Raw genomic sequence first — 22,743 nt, forward strand, 5'->3', positions numbered from 1 at the left:
TCTTTTTCACACCCGTAAAAAAACAAGTTTGCAGAATTAAGTTTAACTGTCAGCATAGCGGTAGCACTTCTAGGTATCTTCATACAGAGGAACCTAGTGACACTGTATTATGCTATCTTAAATTGTAAGAATAAATTCTTTTCCTATGTATACCATAATCAAATGATAGATTTAGACACCACTTGGCAGTATTTTAGAGCTCTGAATAAGTGGCAGCCCACATCTCAGTTTCTTTTCAGCACCCATTTTAGTATGTCAGAATAAGTTTTCTGGCTAATGTAAAATTATTTGTATTTCACATTCTTAATTGATGCTTTTAATTACTCTTCGTATACTTTAATAGTTTTCATATAGAAAACTGCTTTCTGTGCAGTAAGCCGAATCTCCAATCTGCAGCAAAACTTGCTTGAGTCAGGTTTTTGCCAGGCTCCATGTACCAGCCCCAGATACTAAATTATGTTGGCACTCTTACAGTAATCAAGGGAATAATTGTGAAGGCAACGTTTGTTGTAAGGAAACCAAATTAGGAGAGGAAAACAACATTGCTTAAGAGAAATATTTAGTATGAACTAATCTTTTTGGTCTTTGTCCTCCTACAGTAATGACTCTTTAACCATGTAATATAATTATTTAAAACATACTGTAGTTTATCCTGTGTAGATTAGACTCCTGCTTTATTAGACTGCTAAAAGGCCGGTCTTCAAAGAATGAGCAAATTAAAGGTCTGTCTTGCTGTTTACAATGCTGGGGTCAGAGCACGGATATCTACCGGCTTTAATGTGAAGCAGCCGTAAACTCCATTTAATTAAACAGTTAATAGCTATTTAAATGGACAGGGGTCTTTTCGCTACCTCTCGTGGTCACTCATCAGCCTATTGCAGTCAGGTATTTTCCCTGTTCAAGCTCATGTTAGTCACTAACAAATCCCCCTTGGTCTTCAGCAGGAACAGGACTGGTCCTCCTGAAGCATCGCAGTACAGGGTGGGTCGTTTTTTCCTGTCGTTTTTTCTGAAATTGCACTTTCAGTGGGTATTCAGGTTGCTTTATACCTTTTGCATGGAGATGAGCCTGAAACTACTCTCCAGAAACAGTAAAATAGAGGGCTGATAGTGTTTGAGTGCTGTGGAGGGGCTTGACCAGCTAGAACCCATGGGTGTTTGTATGAGTCACCCTTTGTTTCTGCTTTCTCCACAGAGGTTTTCCACATCTCCTTTTCTCTGGCATATCATAGGTTTTCCTGCCTCTCCCTCCTGTTACCTCTCTGCTCCATGACAAACAGATTCAACACACCTATTTAAGGGAGAAGAAGGTTTTTTTTAAAGTGTGTTCTTCCAAAGCAGCTAGGACTAACCTTAACTTTTGCTGGTATCAGTGACTGTGAAAATCCCACCCCAGATTGCTGAAACGTGTGAGGCCCTTCGGGCTGTCTCACATGGCATTTCTGCCAAACGCAGGAGTCAATTCGAGCTGCAAGGCATTTCTGCCATTTGCAGTGGTCAACCTCCCAGGGCCTGTGATTGAGATTGGGGAAGGGTCCTACAGCTTCAGGTCATGGAAATAAGAGATTTCATGAAAGCCTTTGCTTGAACATGCAAATAAATAAAAGTGCCCAAGGAGCTCGGAAGACAGAAAATAAACTGTTATGTTATTGTTATTTTAAAATATAATAATTTTAAAGGCAATTTCATGTGTTTTGTGGAATCTTGAGTGGCTATTTTGGACCACATGGGGTTGGTAATGCTCCATTTTGGAAAACCCACAAGTATTCAGATGATTGTGTGGATCCATTTCAGCTATTCTGGGAAAAAAAACCTGCCTGCTCAGGCTTTTTAACAATATTGGTATTACCTCTTAGCCTTGGCCAGGCCAAATATACAATGAAAATGGCCTTTGTTTCTGTATTGCAATGCTTAAGCTTCCTGTCCAATCCAAAGTAGTACAGGAAAATAAACAAACAAAAAAGGGATCAAATTTAAATGCACAGCATGCTTGCAGCTTTGGGTCTGTTTTCTCTGTGTTGCACTTTTAAATGTAAAAAGCATGCTTCCCACTCAGATGGGGGGCATAGCCAAGAGGGGATCCAAAATGGGGATACTCTGTTTTCTATCTCATGCACAGATTTTATTGCGTGTTTGTTCTTTCATTGTTGTTTTCTTTAGTCTAAAATAAAGATAAACTAGACAGAAAGCAAAGTGGCCAGGCGCCACTGCACAATTATAATTAATTCACTGTTAATGTTTCAGACATTGTTACAGCATACATTGGAATTGCTGGGGCGGGGTGAGATTACTTTGAGCTATTCATGTACATACTACAGGAGAGTCACATTAAATACCCACTTTAATTAACGTTTTCAAAATAAGCACCAAGGGGAATAGTGTGATTTACCACTTACAGAAAAGTTGGTTTGTACTTCTGCTTCCCAAGTTCACACTGTGTTCTCACCTTGAAAGGTGGGGATTTGAGCACGTATATCCTGCCCTGACCTCCAGAGTAAAAATGTGCACAGCCCGTTCCTAAACACTGCTTCACCAGATTATACCATCAGTTTGGAAAGAAGGATGCAGCTAAACTAAGACTCAAATCTGAATATCTGCAGACTTAGGAAAATTTCTTTTGTCAAGAGCAAAGGGGTTCAAGAACCCAAAAGACCAAGTTTTGCTGTGTTTTAAGCAAAACTGTAGAAAGGAAAGCTGATCTCTGCCCAAAGCCTGGAAATAGCCAGGATATATTAAATCCAACAGCACTTAATGTAAAGAAGAGGTCTCAGCCTATAGACTATTTTAACAGCTAGAGGAATGAAGTAGTTTTTGTAACTCCAAAAATATCTCTATTCATCATTTTTCTGCTGCCAGTATTTCCTGTGGGAGAAGAAAGCCGTGAAAATTGCGATCAGATATGTAATGATATGTGCTATTTATTACAAACCTTCTTAATTTTAACTAAGTCTTCCTGTGAGTATTGAGTCAGATTTTTCAGTCTGAGCCTCCAATACTATATATTTGGGCTGTGTCCCTCTCCAGTGCTGTATATTTAAGCTGTGTGTCTGAGGTGTAAAATAGCCCTTTGTATGTTCAGTCTGAAGCCAGCTGAAAGTGTGCCTCTGCTGGCTAGGCTTTATCAGCCAGAAACTGAACTGCTTAGTGAAAAAGAAGTAATCAATGTGTAATTGAAACTCCTTTAAACTGAGTGTTTAGGAGAATTTATAACCTGCAAAAATGTTCTCATTACAAGCCCTTTTTCGTCTTTTCTTATAATCACCTTTAAGGAATGACCTGACCACCATCAGTAAAAGGAAGAAGATTTGGGTTTTAAAGCCAAGCAGAGGTTCATGTGTTTTGGCAATTTTTGGGGTGGGGTGGAGGAGATTGCCATTAAATATATTTCATACTATATCATCATTTATGTGAGGTGCCAAAATCCACATTAAATTTCTGGTGAAACCTGGTCTGCTGTAGAACACTATTATAGTACTTATTAGTGCTACATTTTTCATCATGGATGTAACCTGAATATCCTAATTTATGACCATCTGGTCTCCAGACAAGAACAGCCCATATGATCAAACTGCAGCTTCCCTCAATCAGCTAATACATCCATGCTGTGACTTCAAGAAGATGACACAAGTACTCTGTAAAAAGCCTTGAACACCTCGAAGGGAACTTTCAGAAGAGGGGGGGGGGTGTACCCTTACACAACTCCTTGCACAATGCACCCAGCAGGGCTAGTCATTGGATCTGTTTATTCACTGGTGTTTGTTAATGGTAACTTTCATTTCATTTAGGATTTGATTTGTTTACGAACTAATAAATATGATTTATAAAAAGTGCCTGTGGTTCGCTAATTACTGCACATATGGCGTTTTCATTTTGTAAAACTGGCATTTGCTTTCTATTATGATTATGTCTCCGTTCACCAGTGCTAATTAGTTTGATTAGACAGATAACTTTAACCATTATTAGGACTAGATTAGGGGAACTTTGCATGCAGGGGAATGCAGGGAAGAAGGGTACATAACCAGTGAAGATAGGTCAGCAGCACAGAGTTTGTTCATCGTTAAATATTTTAAAATTACTTTTTGCTTTGTTTTCTACATAGAAGAATTGAGAAGCATTCACATTTAGCTACTTACAAAAATCCAATTAAACACAGTTGTTTAGCATGAATTTGTTAATCAGAGTTAATCTTTCCAATGAATGCATAATTTGGAATCTGTGTCTGAAATGTTCATTTAAGGATAAGCATATTACAGACAAATAAAATAAAAAATAAAATGAGATTCTTTTCCTTGGAATTGACTCTCTATATGGAGAAATATTGACTGTTTTGTGTTGATTGTCCTGCATGCTGGGGGACAGAACTGGAATTGGATAAAGACTAAGAAATGTCACATGAAAAACAATGCCACCTGGGGTGAGCTGTGTTTTTCCCAAGAGCCTCTGAAAATTGTTGAATACTGTCATCTGAAACTCTTCAGAAAAAAAAAAAAAAGAAAGAAAGAAAGAAAAATTCCTATTTATTATCCATTTTAGGATAAAAATAGTTATCCAGGGCAGCAGAAGTTTGATATTATTTTACTTCTTCAAATGGATTCTCTATCCTAAAAAAGAGAGGCACTTTTTCTTTACCGATATGTTATAAATTACCTTAGTGCTCTAAGAAAGTAGGATCCAGAATACCTGGGTTCAGGCAGTAAGGCACACAATTTGTGATCCTTTGGAAATAGTCACTGAACAGCGTCAAACTTTGATCTCATCCTTTCCCTCAGAAAGGAGACAAACTGATATTCAAACCAAGTAACTGTGGATACTCGTTTCATTAAGGGGACCACTCATTTCACTGTGGATGATCACTCTGTATTCATCCAGTTTCTATGAAATTAATTGGTTAGGTATGAGAGGCAAAATGGTGCCCTGTTACGGATGCATAGTCCTGTTGCAGGCAACTGGGTCTCCTCGCTGTGTTAATGTGGCAGTGATGTCATTTGTGAGTGGTCCTTTTATTTTTTGTCTTGCTCTATTTTCAAAGCAATTTATAAGGGAACAGAAAAGTTCTTTCCTGTCTAAAAAGAATTGTGGGAATATTGAAAAAGACATAAAACTGCTATTGAAGGGTGAACACATAGAGAAGCAGTAAACTAGATTGTTGCAGTATTTACTCTCTCCTTGGCTCTTCTGCAGGATACCTCCTGCCATGCCTTTCAAAGAAAACCCCAGACAATTTAAATGTTAAAGTCTCAAATTTCAACATGCATCATTATTGTTAGAAGCATTTGCTCCAGGAAAAGTTTCAAAATTGCCATTTTAGAAGAACGTGAACAGGGTGACCAGATTCTGAGATGGTATAAATTGGCAGAGGTTCCTTATTTCAATGCAGTTATCCTGTTTTACACCAACTGAAAATCTGGCCCTGGAGAATGAATATTTATGCCATGCCATGCCGGAGAGGTTTGAAAACCCTTTTTTTTTTTGATGAGAATGAATAAAGAAAGGGCTGGGATATGCTCTGTGCTGATGAACCCAAAGCCAAATATGACCTCCCCTTGACCTTTTATGCATTTAAGTTGAAAAAGGCCATTCTGATACATTCCACTGGAGCTTAAAATGCCTATATTTAAATTCCAAAGGTCAAGCTCTCTTCTCAGTATACTGTATGACCTAGCCTTTGTCTGTTACCCATTGATGTTGCCTGACTACACTTCTTATATCCCATTGACTGTTTACTGTTTTTCTGGCTAATGTAAGTGAAAGAGATAATTGAAATGATTTTGAGCTATGTGTCACTTCTGATTCTGATTATGTCTCCTGTGCTTAGTGCAGCTTTAGTGGCTCCAAACTCATTAAGTCTCCAGGAAATTTTAGATTACTCTGTTAACTATATCTTAATTAATGTATTTATCTTAAATTCCACTCAAGCCTTTTTGAAGTTTTCTTTTATCACTATATCTATCTCTAATGTCACTGAATTAAGTAATTTTTCTTCAACCCTTCTGTTTTCTTTTACCTTTTGAGGGTTTTGGATACTTTTTTTGAAAGGCCCAAACTCAAAGGGACCTATTTTCAGGAATAATACTTCATGCATGTTTAAAAGCAAATCACCATGATTTCAGTGGATGTGAGCACAGCCCCACTGGAATGAAGGGACAGGAAGAATTCAAATTTTTCAAATCTGTCTGAAACTTTGCATCAGTGGTGCTGTGTCAATTTACACCATTGACAGTCAGGTCCAAAATAAAAGGGTAGTCAGATTGGTTTTGTGGCTAGTGGGGCACATGTCAGCATAACTTCCTCTGAAATTGAAACAGCCACGATACTGGGTGGTTCCCAACAAAAGGGAATAAATGCAGTCCCGTCAAACAGGCTGACAGGCCTTGAGTGTAATTTCTCTAGATAGAATCACAAAGTAATCATTGTCTCTAATAATCTCTCCAATTACTTTATAGAATAATAAGTTGTAATAAAATCTGTTTTAGCAGACTATTTTTACCCTCTCCTCTTGAAGATAAAGTCAAACATATAGGAACTGTAGAACATTTTCACAAAGCTGGGGGAATGCTCCTACATAATAGCATAACCAATCACAAGGATCTTTTTACATATATATCATCGTTCCTCTTGATTAACACAGCTTAGTGAATCATTAGTGATGAATAATTTACTAAGGGCCATAACCTGACACTCTGCTTGTGTTGAGATGTGCCCTACTGCACAGTCCTCAACAAACCTGGACCAGATGTTCTTGTCCCACCCCTTGAACATGTCTAGGTTTCCCTCCAGTGATTGAATGAGAGGAAACCCAGCCCAGCTGGAAAGCTAAGACACAGACTACTTCCAGTGTGAGGAGAATTGATAAGATGCAGATCAATACATGATCCTCTTCGGTAGGCAGCAGTATTAACAGTGGGGCATTCCTTCCTTTTCTCCTTTTGCTCAATAGTAAAATTTCTGTAGCAGAAAGAGCGTAACACTGCAATTAGGTGGTAGAAACTAAACAGAAACATATACTGGTAAAAAAAAAAAAAAAGAGAGAGAGAGAGAGAGTGCAAAGGCAAAGCAGTTTCTCTAATTTCATCCTTGGAAGGCACATCTGGTTTTGGTGGCAGTTTCAACAAAGTGGTACATATCTAGAATACCAATTCCAGTCTGAATTAGTAATATCTGGCAAAATTAAGGGCAACTGGAATCACTGGGAAGTGTCAGGCAGCATTGAGTGAGGGCCATAACCTGACACCCTGTTTGTGCTGAGATGTGCCCTACTGCACAGTCCTCAACAAACCTGGACCAGATGTTCTTGTCCCACCCCTTGACCATGTCTAGGTTTCCCTCCAGTGAATGGTTGGCAATGCTACTGACTGCAATTATTATGAATGCCTGATAGGCTCCTGACCATGGAAACCCACTTGGACAAGCACAGCTACTCACAACAGCTCCTGTAAATAGGTGGAATTCTGTTAAAACCAATATAGCTGCAGTTCCATACACTGTCAGAGCTCCTGGACCTGTGTCTTTAGTACTTTCCTCTGCTTCAGCAGTTTGTTCAGCTATGAGATAAAAACTGACTCGCCTTACATTCGTACCTGCCGGATCAAAAGGACTATTTGTAAGCACAGTTCATCACCAGAACTCAGAGAGTAAATATCACTGAATCAGTCATATATCTGGCTCTTGATGTCTCCACCACTACGCCTTCTCTTGGAGGAGGCACCTGCTGGTTACCGACTCTCTGCCCAGCCTCTGGAGCTCTTGATGGCAGCAAGAAGCCTGAGCTGCCTTCTGAGAACTTTCCATCTATTTTATTTCAGGTACTTCCCAGATACCTTGGACTCTCCTGCAAGGACCCAGATTGACCTGCTTCAGTTTTCCTGAAAGAGATAGAAGGCAATGTAGGTGCTGATTTTTTTTTTGTAATGATGACATGAATTTTGCTTGGTATTGCGGTGGAAACATCAGCATAGGCATCACTGAAAGCTTGGTGTGAAACAGGTTAACCCTTTCTCTTACCATTGTTGCTCTCAGTGCGTGTATCTGGTATAGAATTCAGGTTAAATAATACAAAGATTTATTTCCCACAACTGTCTCTGAACTCCATTACGAAAGAAGGAGGTTTGGTGATTGAGTTGATGGCATGACTCAGGGAAGGAGTAAGTATTTCTTGTCCCTTGGATGAAGCAAGCTACTTTTCTGAACTTTGCCTTGGGCTTGTCCAAAGCAAGCTTCTGTGTATTTTAGTCATTGTTTAATTGAGGGAGTTGTTTAACTTCTGTTATATTTTTCCCTTAAAAAGACAGAAGACTCCTTGGATTTACTTTTTATTACTTTATAGCAGCAGCCATAGTGTGTGAGATGTTTCCCAATCAGAAAGTAAATTTATGAAAGGGATTATGTGATGTTAACCCTGTAATACCTTGACTGGGCTCAGAGATCTGAGGCTGGTCTTGAACACCAAAGTCCAGCCCTCACTCCTACAGTTCTGAGAAAGAGGAGCTCATAAGGCTGTGACAGGCAGTTGATTCTGATAATGCAAAAGGAGAAAAACTACTTTATGAATGCAAATAATTTCTATGTAGACAGCATGGCAAAAGTGGGGCAAACAAATTTGCATAAAAAGGTAAAAATACAGAGAGGAACGTAGTTACATCTGAATGTGAGGATGCAGCGTCCTTTCCTCTGAACAACCTGTAACAGGAAAGTAGATGATATTTGGGGGTTTATCCAGTTTTTTGCCTGTCTGTTATACTCTTATGCTGCATATTATTTTTCCTCTTCTACTTTCAAGTTATTTTCCAGGCAGTTTTCATTTTGCCCTTCACAAATTGTGTTGTGTGCACTGAGTCATGGGCTTGTGTTTTTAGAAAGGTTGTCAGTCACAGATATTCTCATGCAGCAATGATAAGATTAGCTCTGTTTTTTACTGTAAAGTATTAATTTAACCGAAGTTTGAACACAGTGAAAAACAAAGCATCAGCGGATGAACAAGCCAGCTTAAAAGCAGAGGTACTGTATTGTATGAATGGTTGCCTTCCTTTGGGATTGCAGGAAAGGATGGGAAAGAAAAGAAACCCCATATGTGAGAGATCCTCAGGCACTGATGTACGTGGGAATATGTTAATAGCCCTTAGTCTAACCAGTGCCTGGAGAGGCTGTGAGCACAGGGCCCTCCACAGCCCCGTTGTCCCAGAAACCTGGTCCTGGGATTCCCAGTGAGATGATCTGCCTGTGCTCTCCTCTGCAGGCTCATGCTTTCCTCTGGTTTGGGGGGTCAGTAAGATGCCTGGTTTGTGGGTGTCTCCAGGGGCTTCTCCCACAGGCTATCAGAGGCATACCTGCAGTGGTGAGGGCTGCCGAAAAACAGAACAGAAGAGCTGGAACTGCCCGGGTCCCTAAGTGAGCCCTGACTGCCATATCTTGACGTGTCTCAGTGCTGCCTTTTTCTTCCATTCTCTCTCCTGTACCTGAAATTTGACTGGTAATCGACCAATATGAGCTGAAAAAGTGGTGTCAGCCTGAGCTGTGAATTGACCTGCTTTTGTCAGTTTGTCACAGTTTTATTGCTGCTTTAGCACAATGCCTGCAAGTCAAAGCCGGGCACTTTTGTCACCCAGAGAAGAGCCTGGCAGGCTGATGTCCTCAGGAACAGTTTCCAAGAGCAAAGAAGCCAGGAGATCCCTTTCTCCTTACCAGCTAGTCCAAACTTCACATTTTATTTCTAGCCAAAGAACAACCTAAAGCCAAAACAACCTGCAGTGTATCTCCTTGGTGTTTCCCTACATCTCCAGTACTGCCTGGAATTCATCTGCGGTGGTGCTCCATAAGATTTCCTGAGAATAAGATCAAAACTGTGTCCTTCTCTAAAGGTGACCATATGAGGCTCATCTCTTCATAAATGTTAAGTTTCTTACAGAAACAATAGACTGGATTCTTTAAATCAGAACATTTCAAATATAGGAGACAAGGAATAAGAGAGAATTCCAAGGCCTTTCATGAAAGACTCATCCTAAAAGCCAATTTAACTTTCTGCACAGCAGCAAATATATCAGAGAGTTCACCTAAAAGCTAGCTGAAAGAACGTGTGTTTATACCTCTTATTTATACTGAGATTTCAAAATAAGCTTTTTGAACAAGCTGTGATATTTTATTTGGTTTCCTTAAGCTAAGAGTATTGCAGTGTCAGACTGTGTTTTCTTAATCGATTATAACTTTGCCATCCTCATATTGCAAAGCTTATGATGAATGAATAATATGTTGCCCAGCGCCTCTGCAGCTTGGCCCAAAATTTGGCTTAGAGTACCTTTTTCATATCTTTGTTTCTCACACAAATATCTTTGCTGTTGCTTCTGATAAATGAATAATTTCCAGCAGCTGAGGATGCTTGAAAATAGTCATGATCCAGCCAGCATGTCTGAGTGACCCTACAAATAGCAAACACGGGAATGCAGCTCAGCATGCATAAGCAACCCTACAATAATAACTTGGTGTGTACAGTCCAGCAGGTGGGAACAATCCTAGAACTAGATTGCTAAATAAGCTATTGAGAGAGTCATGGAAGTAACAGATCTGAGTGACTTGAGAGTTTTCTTAGTTTTACATGTGTGATTTTTTTTTTTTTTTTTTTTTTTTTTTTTCCAATCTGTTGCTAAACTTGTTTTTCTGGAAGCTGTCCCTATCTCTCCAGCTCAGCTCCTAATTCTTACCCATGCCTAAGTCATCTTGCACCTCACTGCTTCTCCAGCTGCTCAGCTCAAATCATGAAATCTGTTTGCAAGCAATAGCCTCAACTCCTGAGTATCCTGAACAGGCCTTAGAAATTATCAGCTTTACTCTTGGAAAGGGGTAAAGTAAAGCTCAGAGTGTGAGAGGCTCTAAAAATGGTGAAAATGTTGTTGTTAATTCAAAATGTTATTCCCATATGTTCAGGAAACAGAATGATGATCGGGTTATGTAATTGACTTTACAAAAACACCTGCTTGAGTAGGTAGAGTAGGGTGGAAACAGGAAACAAAAAAAAAAAAAAGGATTTAGGTTCAAAAAATAATGCACCATTGGCTTGTTGGAAGGACTGACAAAAGCAATGCTGGCTTCTGAAGGGAGATGTTTGGATGGGTGTGCAGTGCCGTGGGCCATCGAGGCAGGGGGAGACACCTAGAGCTGGGCAGTGCTGGCTACAGGGCTTCGAGGACTGGTTTGGGAAAGTGCTTCCTTCCAGGCCAAGGCCAGAGTCTCAGCCTAGGTAAATGTGCACAGCCTCATCCACATCCTGATTTACAGCCCTGTGACCTGGTTGCAGCACCCCCCCCTGTCCCGTGCAGCCTTCCTTCAGGAAGGAGAGCAGAGGCTCATTCTGGGCAAGCTCTGGTGGCAAGGAAATATTCCAGTTTAAACTGTTTATCTTCTCCTAACCTGGCTCTCGATTATTCCCCATCATCATTTCCTTCATGTTCACTGCACTGTCATTTTTCTTGTAGTGTTTGAAATTTTTTTTAACAATCTTAAGCAGAGATTTAATTGTGCAACAGCTCATTTCTCAAAGTATTACATTTGGCCAGAGGACTGCTGTCACTAGGGGTGTCACCTTCCTGAGATATCATGCCTCTAATCACCCTCCCAGAAGGACTTCGACAGACTTCTTGATGAGCCGCAATCTCTTGAGGACATATGTAAAAAGGTTGCTGAGAATTAATATAAAATACTTAGTAATATAAAATACTTAGTATCCCTGCAAGCCTCAACTGAATGAATGCACTAGTCCAGGCCTGAAAGAAGACTGAGTAATAATTGCATGCAGTGTGGCAATTTTGTTTTATATTGTCCCCTGGTCAGATCTTTAATTTTAGTTGCAGGGAAAATACTCCACAAATCTCTAGATTCCCCTCACTCTACCTCCATTTGCACCAAATGGAGTATTTAAGCCACCCTTCCCTGCACTTCTTGTCTATGTCTCTCAGAATAAAAGGCAGGACCGATCCAGTCAAATGCAGTGAAACAAGAAAATGCTCAGATATTTTAATACCCTGGAGCTACCCCTTGGCAGATAAAATTGCTAAAATGAAATTTAAAGCACATCTGATTTACCTGTTGTTTGTGTGACTCAAATACCTATGTTTAATTTTGTCTATGGATTGGAAAAAGTTAATTTCAAGCCTTGTTTCTCTTGCTAGCAGCAACAACCTTTTAAACTGAGTATTACTGGTGAACCATATAGAGCTGGTTAAAAAAAATGCTTTTCAGTTCCACCATGCAGTTGTTCGGACGACAATTATGGCAGCTGAAGTTTAATCATAGTGTTTGATAGCTCATTTTCTCAATGTCAACACGAGGCACTGTTAAAAAAAATGAATTCTTTCATTTGATAAGCTGGCTCCAGAGCACTGGGCTCATTCAATAGGAAAACTCTTTCACAGGGCTGCAGCATGCATGGTTTTTCTCTTTCCTTTTTTTTTTTTTTTTTTTTCCCTTTCTTTTTTTTTTTCTGAAAGCCACCCAAGAAGAGATTAATCACGAGGGGGAAACTCAGCTTCACCCTCTAGCTGCAGGTCGCAATTTTTATTTGTATGGAATTGGCTTTTGGAAAGCTGAAGGCTGCCTGAGGGCAGGGACCTGATATAAGAAGAACCTGAGAATGAAGCAGCAGGGATTGATTAGCCTACTTCATATCCCACACTCCATAAGCACACTCCAACCGCAATCTAACACACCGCTGAGCTGAATAGACAAGAGAAATTGGATTCCTTCCTAATATTTAACCTTCAAGTCAGCTCCAACAGTTGTTGATATGTTGTTCTACCAGCAAGTAACAGTAGCTTTTTTATTCCAGCACCCACCCACACACATATATATACAATTTTATAAGTTATATGCTATATATTTACATATTTTCCATTTTCAATCTGTTTCAGAGCATGGTTTACCTAATCCATTTCAGTAAAAGTTTCAGGGAAGAACAAACTGACCAAACAATTATGCATAAAATTGTAGTGAGGGAAGGGAGGGAAAGAGAAATAAAAAGTAAAAAAAAAATCATTGTCTGTTTCATGCCTTTCAAGGTCTTTTTCACACAGTCATTTTTCTTTTACCTGTAATTTTCCCAGTTCATTAATTGTAGGAATTGTCTGGATTGTATCTAGTGATATGGATGCTGCTGGCACTGACGTTATAGAAGTTTCATTTTAGAATTTTATATGTAAATCAGAGGTGCATTTTGGGAAATGTTTCCTTTTACTGGAGTTTGCTAAACCAACAGAAAGTAATGTTGCGTGATGAGGGCCAGTCGGTAAAACCTGGACCATTCGAGGTGGTACAGGAGACCCACGCTGAGGTTGCCCGGGATGGGGCACACGTGAGGCGTGCGGCTGCTAGCCCTGGCAGCGGACAGTGCAGATACTGCCTCTGTGCCGTGGCTGGTGTGGCACACTCCTGTCCTCTCATCAAGGCCCTGCGAGAAGCTCCCCTTTCAGGCACGAGAGAAAGGTCAGAAGATGATGCAGAATGGTCAGAAAATTATGATTACAGCAGAGCGTTTGTGGGCCTGGGGTCTCAGAGAAGGGCTCTGCCCTTGCAGCCTGTGAATGGAGAGGGGTTTTGTTTAGAAAAGGCTGGTCTAGGAAACGGAAGCCCTGGTTTGGAAACATGCCCCCACCACTTTGCCCAGGCCTGATCTCACCGCAGCCCCTGGCAAGGTCCTGGATCCCTGGCAAGGCTGCCTGGAGGCTTGCTGACCTCCCTAGGCTACCTGGGCACTGGCACTTTGCTTTCCTGCTGTTGAGGCTCTGGAGCTTCACGTACCCTCGGGCTAACCGAGCTCCCCACGACCTCCGGCTGCCCCGCTGGTGGGCTATGAGCTGCCTTGGTTTCCTAGCCCATGCGAGGTCAGGGCCGCCACCCACCCTCTGCCGCTATCCCCACATGCTCCTGTGTATGTGATGCTATGTGTGACACACTTCCCATGGGGTTCTCCAAAGGGGAATTTTCTAAAAATTCCCATCCTAGGGACAGTTCACATTGCTGACTCTTCATTCATGTTTGGAACGAATAAAAAATGAGAATTTGAGATTTTTCTCAAAATGGTTGTTTTAATTCACGCTTAACTGCACAACTTTTGTCCTGTTTGAGAAACCGAAGCACCTTTGCAGTGGTTCCTGAGGTTGCCACTGTCTCAGTTTGAATTGTGGGGCCCCTTTTGCTGCTGTCTGCCACCCCAAAGCCAGGCTCTGCGCCTTATCAGCACGCTAGACCTCACTCTTGCTATGATTTGTTCACGTGGCCCCAAAGCCTTGTCCTGATGCAGTGCAATGCAGTACAGAACTTATACCAGCCACAAAGGTGGGTGCTTCTGTGCCGTGCAGTGGCACGACAGTGCCCACGGGAAGTTCAGCGCAGGGCACCACTTCCCTCTGTGTAAGGCAGGTGTGGGCATCCCTGCGTGTGCCTGAGGAGTGGTTGTGTCACTTGTCTGTAAGTGTCGCAGCCTCTGTCTGCGCAGCACAGTGCAGGGCCCTGCAGAGGTGCCCGGTGTCCTGACCATGCACCATCACCATCACTGTAGGGCAGTCCTTGCGGGCTAGCTCGAGCATTTCTGCAGGACACAGCACTGTGCCTTGTCAGGTCTGGCCAAAGAGGCTGACCATGGCGTGGCTGCCTTCTAATACTGACTTTTTAGATGAAGTGGAGGGCAATTGTATTGAGTGGCACGGGGTTTCCCTTCAGATGGGAACCAGGAGGAAAGCAGAGCTGTGGCGGTAGCAAGGACTCTTCATCTCCTCCTTGGTTGTCACAGGGGTGTAGATGTGTAGTGGGAAGCTTTGGCTCAGCCACCCTATTTACTTCCACGGCAAGAAATTCTACCAAGTTCTTTATTCTCTACAGAAAGCACCAGTGAGAAATAATTGTGAAGCCATCTCATATGACACACTGTATAACCAGCCTAGATCTTCTAGAATTGGGCAATATCATTCTGCAACTTGTAGTGAAAAAAGGTTGCCTTAATATATACAGTCTATTGGGAGAATATGCTGCTGAAACAGCTACTGCTGCAAGCAAAGTGAAATTTTCATGTAAACATCTTCAAATATTTTTATGACCCATCAGCTTGAGTTTTATAAGTCAATGTATGAGTGAATACACAAAGTTTCCCTCTTTGTTTGCATATCTGCCTCTACTGAGTTTTAAATGTTCACGCTATGTGGACAAAATCCAACTCTACATCTGTTTATGGCATATGTAGGCAGCATCATCTCCAAGATTTTTTTTCATGTCTAGTTGAGCTCCAACTTTGTGAAAAAGAACTTGCAAGACCTGAGCTAGCTTCCCTGTACCCTAATTCTGTTGATAGTTTTCCATAGAGACTTGGGATCGTCTGGATATCTTGCCATTTCACGTTCAAAAAGGACATCAGAAAAACTAAAACTATCCCCCTCCTAAGCAAGCAGTCACACAAAACACCTCTCCCACCAGTGATGGCCCAGGTGACAATTATGCCCAATGCCCCTCTGACCACAGTGATGTGATTTTCCAACCTATAGCTCTGGAGACTTTAACTCACAGAATAAAGCCAATATCCTGGGAAAAAAACAAAACAAAACAAAACAAAACAGTAGAAAAGTGCATCAGTACAGGCTATTGAGTAACATAGGTTGGCATTAATGAGTCTGCTAGTTCTCCACCAGCTTCACCAGCTTCACAGGGAATCCTGGATAAACCCTAAAAGCCTCTCATAGAACAGCATTTCCTGCAGCATAATTTCTGCATTTAGTCTACAAAACGTATGGATTTGTCTACCCCAAGTGTCTACCCTGGGTCTTATCTCTCTACAGTTTGAACTGATGCTTTAACACAAAAATGTTACCCTGATTTCTTTTACCCCTGGTATGGACAGAATGGAGCTGTTACACAAGGCCAGGCCTTGCTAACCAATATTATTTCTGTTACTGATTAGGGAAGAAAAGGAGTGCAGGAAAGGGAAAATGTTTTTTGTTTTAAAATATTTGTGCGATACAGCATTTGACAAGTGACAGAGCACTACAGCCTTCATGATGGAAAATAGAGATTTAGCAGGCCCCAAAAATTTGTGGGAACAAGCTGATTTTGATCCAGATGTTTGAAAAATGATCATTATGTTTCATTCTTATAAGGTTGAAGTGCTTTCATGGGATATAAAGGGTTTGACTGAAAGGAAGCACTGGGACTATATCCTAAAGAGTTGCTTTGATATAGTTAGATATTTTCATTTGTTGGAATTTTTGCTTCGTCTGAAATTTTGACTGTTTGTTCTGATGTGGGACTTTCCTGAGGAATTAAAGCCATGGCCTTTGATCTGCTCCAATGATATGGGCTGTGATTCACAGGGGCACTGATGGCAATAAACAAAGCAATTCCCTTTCCTGTGCATTGGAAGAAGCTTTACCGTTGCACTGGCTTTTTAAATGCGCTCATTCTGTGTGTGTGTACGTATACATTTTATATGTTTGCAGTGTATCTGACTTGATTCTGCACATTCACAACAATCTGCTGCTACTAATGACTCCCTGTGCTGTGTTAGTGATACCTGCCAAGTAATTCAGGATCCTTCCCCTGTGAGCACACATACCTGATGGAAAGTACCTAAGACTGCAGGTTATAAAAAAACCTGTTTTATTAAGCTGAAATATAAATATGTGTTTGTGTGGTGATCCCAGCATATTCCAATATGCTGGCAACTGGGGGGGAGTGAAAGCGCTACAGGGGGGCAGTGGAAACAGAGTTCTTCCTGAAGTGCTTGAGACAATATTTTAAACATCTCCCCTTTGTGATATGTATTATTATTAAGGTGCTAGTTGCAAATTTTGTAGTCTTACCTGATATTTCTAACACCTTAATGAATACTATGACAAATGTAAATAGCATTTCAGTAACACAAGTTTCAAGTTTGTATTAAAAGGGAACAAGGCCCTCAATAAGGCATAGCTCTTGCTAGGTGCATGCTGTAAAACCTCATTTGAGACTGTGCCTGTACTCAGGAGCTTAGAGCCCAAAGAGATGAGAAGGATTTCTGTCTTCATTTTTTACAAATGAGAAACTGAGGCAAACGAGTCATGAAATGCCATGTCCGGATTGCATGGAGACAGTGTAATAGAGCCAGAAAATGTATCGTGCTATCTTCCTGTCAAAGAGATGTGTTACTTCCCTGACCTTACTATTCTGGAAACCTTGCGTGAGGTGAGTAGCCTTTCAAGAGTGGGATGCCAGACTGTATTTCTTTTTCTCAAAATAAATATGTCCGTGCCACTAGAAACTCACCAGTAATCAGGAAATATTGCTTTCCAGAGAGACAAGATGCTTATCAGGTGGCAGTGCTGCACGTCTGCATGGGGTGGCTGGGGACAGGGATGGAGTACGAGAGGAGAGGGTGGGCAGGCAGCAGCTCCTGCCCTGCACGGAGCTCATTTTTGGGCACTGACAATCCCCTGTGCCATCACCCCTGAGCACCAGCCAAAACTCACCTGCCTGCCATCTCCAGTGCTGCTTGTGCCTGTTTTAAGCCATGCTACCTATCACTGCTAGCAAGCAGGGAAATGGCTGTATTCACAATATTGCTTGAATTAAGCACAGGTAATGATCTCTCTGACAAAAAAAAACCCCAACTGTAAAAGCAGACTTAGGTTGAATTTACCACAGGAAGAAATAAAAAATAAATGCAAGTAGAGGGGAAATGAAAAATGTGCAAGAAATAAAGCAATAACAATTAGATGAAGTGACAAAAATGCCAGGTTTAGCTGGAGGAAGCCTTATCTGAAGCAATATCCAAGTCTTGACCCTAATCTCATCAACACCCAGACCCTAATGCTGGCACCATCCCCACAGTGTGGCTGAACCTTGTTGGACACAGGCTACGGCTTGGCCAGAGCAGCCTCTCTGCTGGTAATAAAATGCTCCACAAGGTAATTCAGACATTCTGAGAAGCTTAATTTACGATTTTGCAAAAATTGCCACTCTCTTCTGGGTTTGAAACTAACTTGAGAGGATTTAAGCTGAGTGTTAGTAATGTCACTTCTGTGGCAAAGCCATAACCATGAAGGAAAACAGAAATAGGAAATAATGAGGAAAATTCTGTGTAAAGCAGGAGAATCCTCCAGGTGCACTGGTAAGAGCATATTTTATTAGATATGATTATTTTCTGTGCTGTTTATTCAATCACAGCATCGTCTCCATCCTCCTTTTCCTCAGCTCCTCTGCAGTCACTATTACTTCACATCATGCCCAATAGAAATAGATACATATTTATTCACCCTGACCCAAAAAGTAAGTTTATGTCATCTGTATCAATTTGTTCTTGTTCGATGTGTTATACCAAAATTCAGATTCAGCAAACGAGCAGTGTACCAACTCCAGCAAATAGTGGTTTTGTTCAGTCACAGATCTGTCAGTCATGCTGACCTAGTCATTTGCCCTGCTGGCTGGCACAGCAGCAAATATGGCCCTTTTGTTACAGACCTTACCAAGGAATGCCTTCTGTTCTCTTTTTTTCTTTCCTTACATCCACTGCTTCCTTCTTTCTTTTGGGTTCTGTGCCTGGTTTTCCACCTCTTGGTGGAATCCTTTCTTTAAAGGTTCTACTTTCTTATGGGACCTTTGGTCGTGTCCATCTATATCCTCATCCACGTAGGATTTCCACAAATTACTTAGACTTCATTTCTTGGTTCCTCTTGCTTTTTTCCTATTCTTTTAGCACTTACCTATTCACATATGCTCCGTCTTTGTCCTTTTTATACAAACATATCTCAAAGATGATGACGCACAGTACTTGACCCACAACATCTTTATTTAGTTTCAATTCAACAGTTCTTCCTAATGAAAGCAACCTCAAAACATTTGCTACTTCTTTCACACCATTTTTCGGGGGGTATGTTCTCTTGCCAAGACACATCTTTTTGACTCACCCTATTTCTTTACACCTCTTTCAAGTCAAGTTAGTGTATTTTTTGCCCTTAAGATTACCAGTTTCTCTTTGTCTGCTCATTCCACCTGAACTCTGATTACTGATGAAATCTGCAAGTAAACTATGCTGGACTACAGGACATCTGTGATACCAGACGCACGTATTAGATTCTGTTCCTTTGCAAGTTATACTTAAAAATGTAATCCCATTCTACATAAGAGGTCTTTAGACACCGTGCCAAATAATGATTACATTACATTACAATTATGTATCTGCACTTTGAAGAAAATGCTACGTCTGTTGTGACACTGTTTTCATCCACTCTGATGGTTTTTATTCCCTCAGAAAGTAAAAGATCAGAATGCTTCTATTAACCTTGTTCTCCTAAATGTTTGAGTAGTTAAATTTTGGGTCATTATATTGATTCACAAGGTAACAAGTAAATTCCTTGGTTGGTAAGTATCTGCCAGTTGACTAGGCTTTATCCGATTCCATCTTGCGCCTGCAGCAGCATAACATTTCCATTGCAGTCAGCTTATGGGTGCAAATGATCACATCTGCATCTTGATTTATTCCTTACTAGTTGGAAATATGCAGTGTCAAGTATTCAGTGAATTTTGCTGGGTCCTAATGAGGATTCAGTGTAACAGGATTTTCTCCAGCTTCAGTTTGTAGAAGAGTTTTTCTGCATATCTGTCTTTTCAAATCAAAAAAGATACAGTGTGCTGGTATATAGTATGTTTTACTTCCAATAAAGTTTTAGTCTATGCTAAAGAAAATGAGAACTGTGCACTTCAGTCCTACCACTTATACCACTGTGGTATTGACAAGAAGTAGAAAAAGATGGTTGGGAAGCTATGGACTAACTCCTGGGTCTGGCTGAGAAGATGGGAAGAGGCGTTTTTAAGGCCTGTTAACTCTCTTGAACCAGAAGATCAGTAAAAAACAAAGAATTTAGGGCTCCAAAAGGCTGTCCTGAATTTCTCAATGCACAACAACCTGCGTATTTAAGTGGTTTGGCAGTCCAGCGTTACTAGAACATATAGTTTTCTTCACAAAATCCTTTCTTTTCTGATTTACATGCATTGGAGAGGAAGTGAATAGCACCTTTTTTATGGCACTGAAAGGCACTGTCTGGATTGATAGGAACCGCAGAAGCCTTCATGGATAACAGGGATTTTTTGTGATGGCAGAGTCTCTGTCCCTGACCACATTATTCACTCATCCAGGCGTTTGTCAGTCCAGGTGTTTCAGAACTGGTCCTGCTGCTTGTTTCAGAGTGAGGTGCCAAGAGGTGCAGTTGCCATTATGAAAAGATATCCACTCGGTTGCTGAGTTAAAACCAGATTGTCACTGATTTAAAATTCTGATATCGCTGTCCATCATACTAAAATGTGATAATAGTTCCTGTAAAGTTAGTAATCCTCTGCTTATGCAGTGTTATGTAGTAATACTCCTGACCAGTGTAAGCATGGAGATTTGGTTATTATGTAGAAGAGTTATAATAAGAAATATGACTGCAAAAGCAAAGCAGTCAGTTGAAATTGGTCTATAATTAAATGCTTAGAAAATTCTGTGCTTAGCTCATTTTAAAATCAAGTGCTTCTTTGTAGCAATTTCCTTTCTTTAATTACAATTTCCTGTCTAGTTTGACATTTACAATGCAATCTTGGGGGACATGTTTGTGATTTATTATTCTTGCTCCTATCAGGATATCACTCGGCAGAAATGAGTTTATAAAATAAGAGCTCAAATTATTATGGCCTTTGACCAATAAAGCTGGCTCATAATTTCAGGCCTGAGAAAAGATTAACATTTTTGACAATCAAATGCAGAATTACCAGTGGGTGACAATTTTGAAAACTATTTCAATTTTCTGAAACATTGTACATTTTTAATAAGGAATGTATAACTGGCTATAAATTGGAGCACAGGCTTAAGAGTAAAAAGAGCAATAGTGCATTGTAAAGCAAACCTGAAAGAAAGACTTTAACATCTAACATTATTTAGCCTCCTCTGAATGAAAGTGAAACTGCTAAATCAACATTACTTGAAAATCACCTAATGAAAGAGATATAAAAGCTCAGGTAAGTTCACAGCAATGTACTCGCTTTTCTTTAGCATTCCTGAGTCCACAGGCTAATTCTTCCAGAGGAGCTAGGGAAAATTTTCCTGTTTGTTTTTTCAAAATCTTACTGAACAAATTTTCTTCTTGGTTATTATTTGTCTGTTGGGGTCTCTCATTTAGAGAAACAGATGCCCCTGCTAAACTGCATATTACATGATCTATTCTGCTGTCACTACTTTTCCAATGACTTTCTTTGTCCCTGATTCAGGAAAATGTCATTGTTCAGGACAACACAGAAGTCAAAATGAATTCTCCATGACTTATGCACATGTTCAAAGTTAAATGTGAACTTGTCTGTAACACAAAATAGGCACCCTGCCTTGCGCTTTGTGAGGAGTGGGTTCTTAAAATCTCTATCCAAAGTGGTAGGTGTGTTTTTAGTGTTAATTTGATGTAATGTCAAAATGGATGGCCTATAAAATTATATTGAAGGAGAGAGAAATGGTATTGGCAGGGAAGAAAATCTGTATCTTTGGAGATCTTTAAAACAGCTCGTGTACACATTGCTGGGAGGTGCAAATGCTTAGCACCTCTCAAAGTCAGGCTGCTTTTATTTAGATGCCAGCATATAGAGTTAAGAGCCTATTTTTAAGTACTGTGAATTAAAATCATTATTTTAAAGAATCTGTCCTCCCTCATGCCCAAGAAGATGAAAAAACATGGTATTAGTTACTTCATTTTACTAAGGCAAAAGCGAGAAAGTGGCACGGCTCTGACTCCAGGTAGTTCCTGGGTTAATGACAGTGCTAGGAGTCCTGCTGCAGTGTTTCAGAGCTCCTGGTGCCCGGCTCAGCTGTGTGCACTGTACTGTTTAGCTACAAGCACACAAAATTTCTGTCCTTCCAAAGCACTCTCAGGGCCAACAGCATCCCATAGGATGTCTTTTACTTCAGTGGTGGGTTAAAGTAAATGCTCAAACATCTCTCTCTGGGGCACCTATCTCCAGTTTAATGTAGCATTCAGTGTTGGGAGAAAGCAAAATGGAAGTCGGATACATCCATGAAGATGTAATGACATCTGCACTGCTGCCCTGAGCAGGGTCTGTGAGACCTTGCAGGAACGAGGGGATGCTGTCTTCCCAGAGACAAAGCCCAAAACAAGTCCATGGACCATTTAAAATATATAGCTCAGAGGTGGGGAAGAGGAAGGATAAGTCTATGGAAGCGCACTTATTTGCTTAGAAATATAGCTGAGTAGATCTAAAAAGTAATCTGGTGTCTGGAGTCAATACTTGCTAGAAAGGAGAGGAGGAGAGAAAAGTTGAGTGAGTAATGAGACCAGCATATCTTCGTCATCCAATGTCAGAACAGATTTGGGTTTTGATGGCTGGGTATGTCTGACTTTGGACTGCGGCCATTAATGGTGACTAGAGAACCATTTTGTGCAACTTCTTCCATTGCTTAATTATTTTTCTTACAGAGTCACCTTTGGAGGGAAAAGTGTTTATTAACCTGTCATCTCTGCAGTTTGAGTTTAAGATAGAAGATAATCAAGAATGCCTTTATTATCTAGTCTGGAAAGGCACACGTTATGAACTCAGATATCTTCTGTCTGTAAAAAGGCTTTATGCAATCATAAAACTGCAGGGTTTACATAGGAACTGCACATGCCAGTATGCATCCACAGAAACTCTTCATTCAGTCAAAATCTGAGACATAATAGGTCATGCTGTGTCACCTCTCATTAGACACTGGCTGGGGAGGCCAGTG

The 22,743-nt window shown here is 40.6% G+C and overlaps 1 protein-coding gene across 4 annotated transcripts in view; it reads left to right on the plus strand.

The window, feature by feature from the left end:
• LMO1 (LIM domain only 1) overlaps positions 1 to 22,743 on the plus strand; it is a 280,622-nt gene that overhangs the window by 153,928 nt on the left and 103,951 nt on the right. For all 4 annotated transcript variants that reach the window (XM_026850403.1, XM_026850402.1, XM_026850404.1 and 1 more), the window contains one exon: positions 7,802 to 7,882. The gene's annotated coding sequence lies outside the window, so the exon portion shown is untranslated. The remainder of the gene's footprint in view (positions 1 to 7,801; positions 7,883 to 22,743) is intronic.

This window comes from Athene cunicularia (assembly GCF_003259725.1).
Source record: "Athene cunicularia isolate RWA chromosome 5 unlocalized genomic scaffold, athCun1 chr5_part2, whole genome shotgun sequence".
Classification (NCBI taxonomy): domain Eukaryota; kingdom Metazoa; phylum Chordata; class Aves; order Strigiformes; family Strigidae; genus Athene; species Athene cunicularia.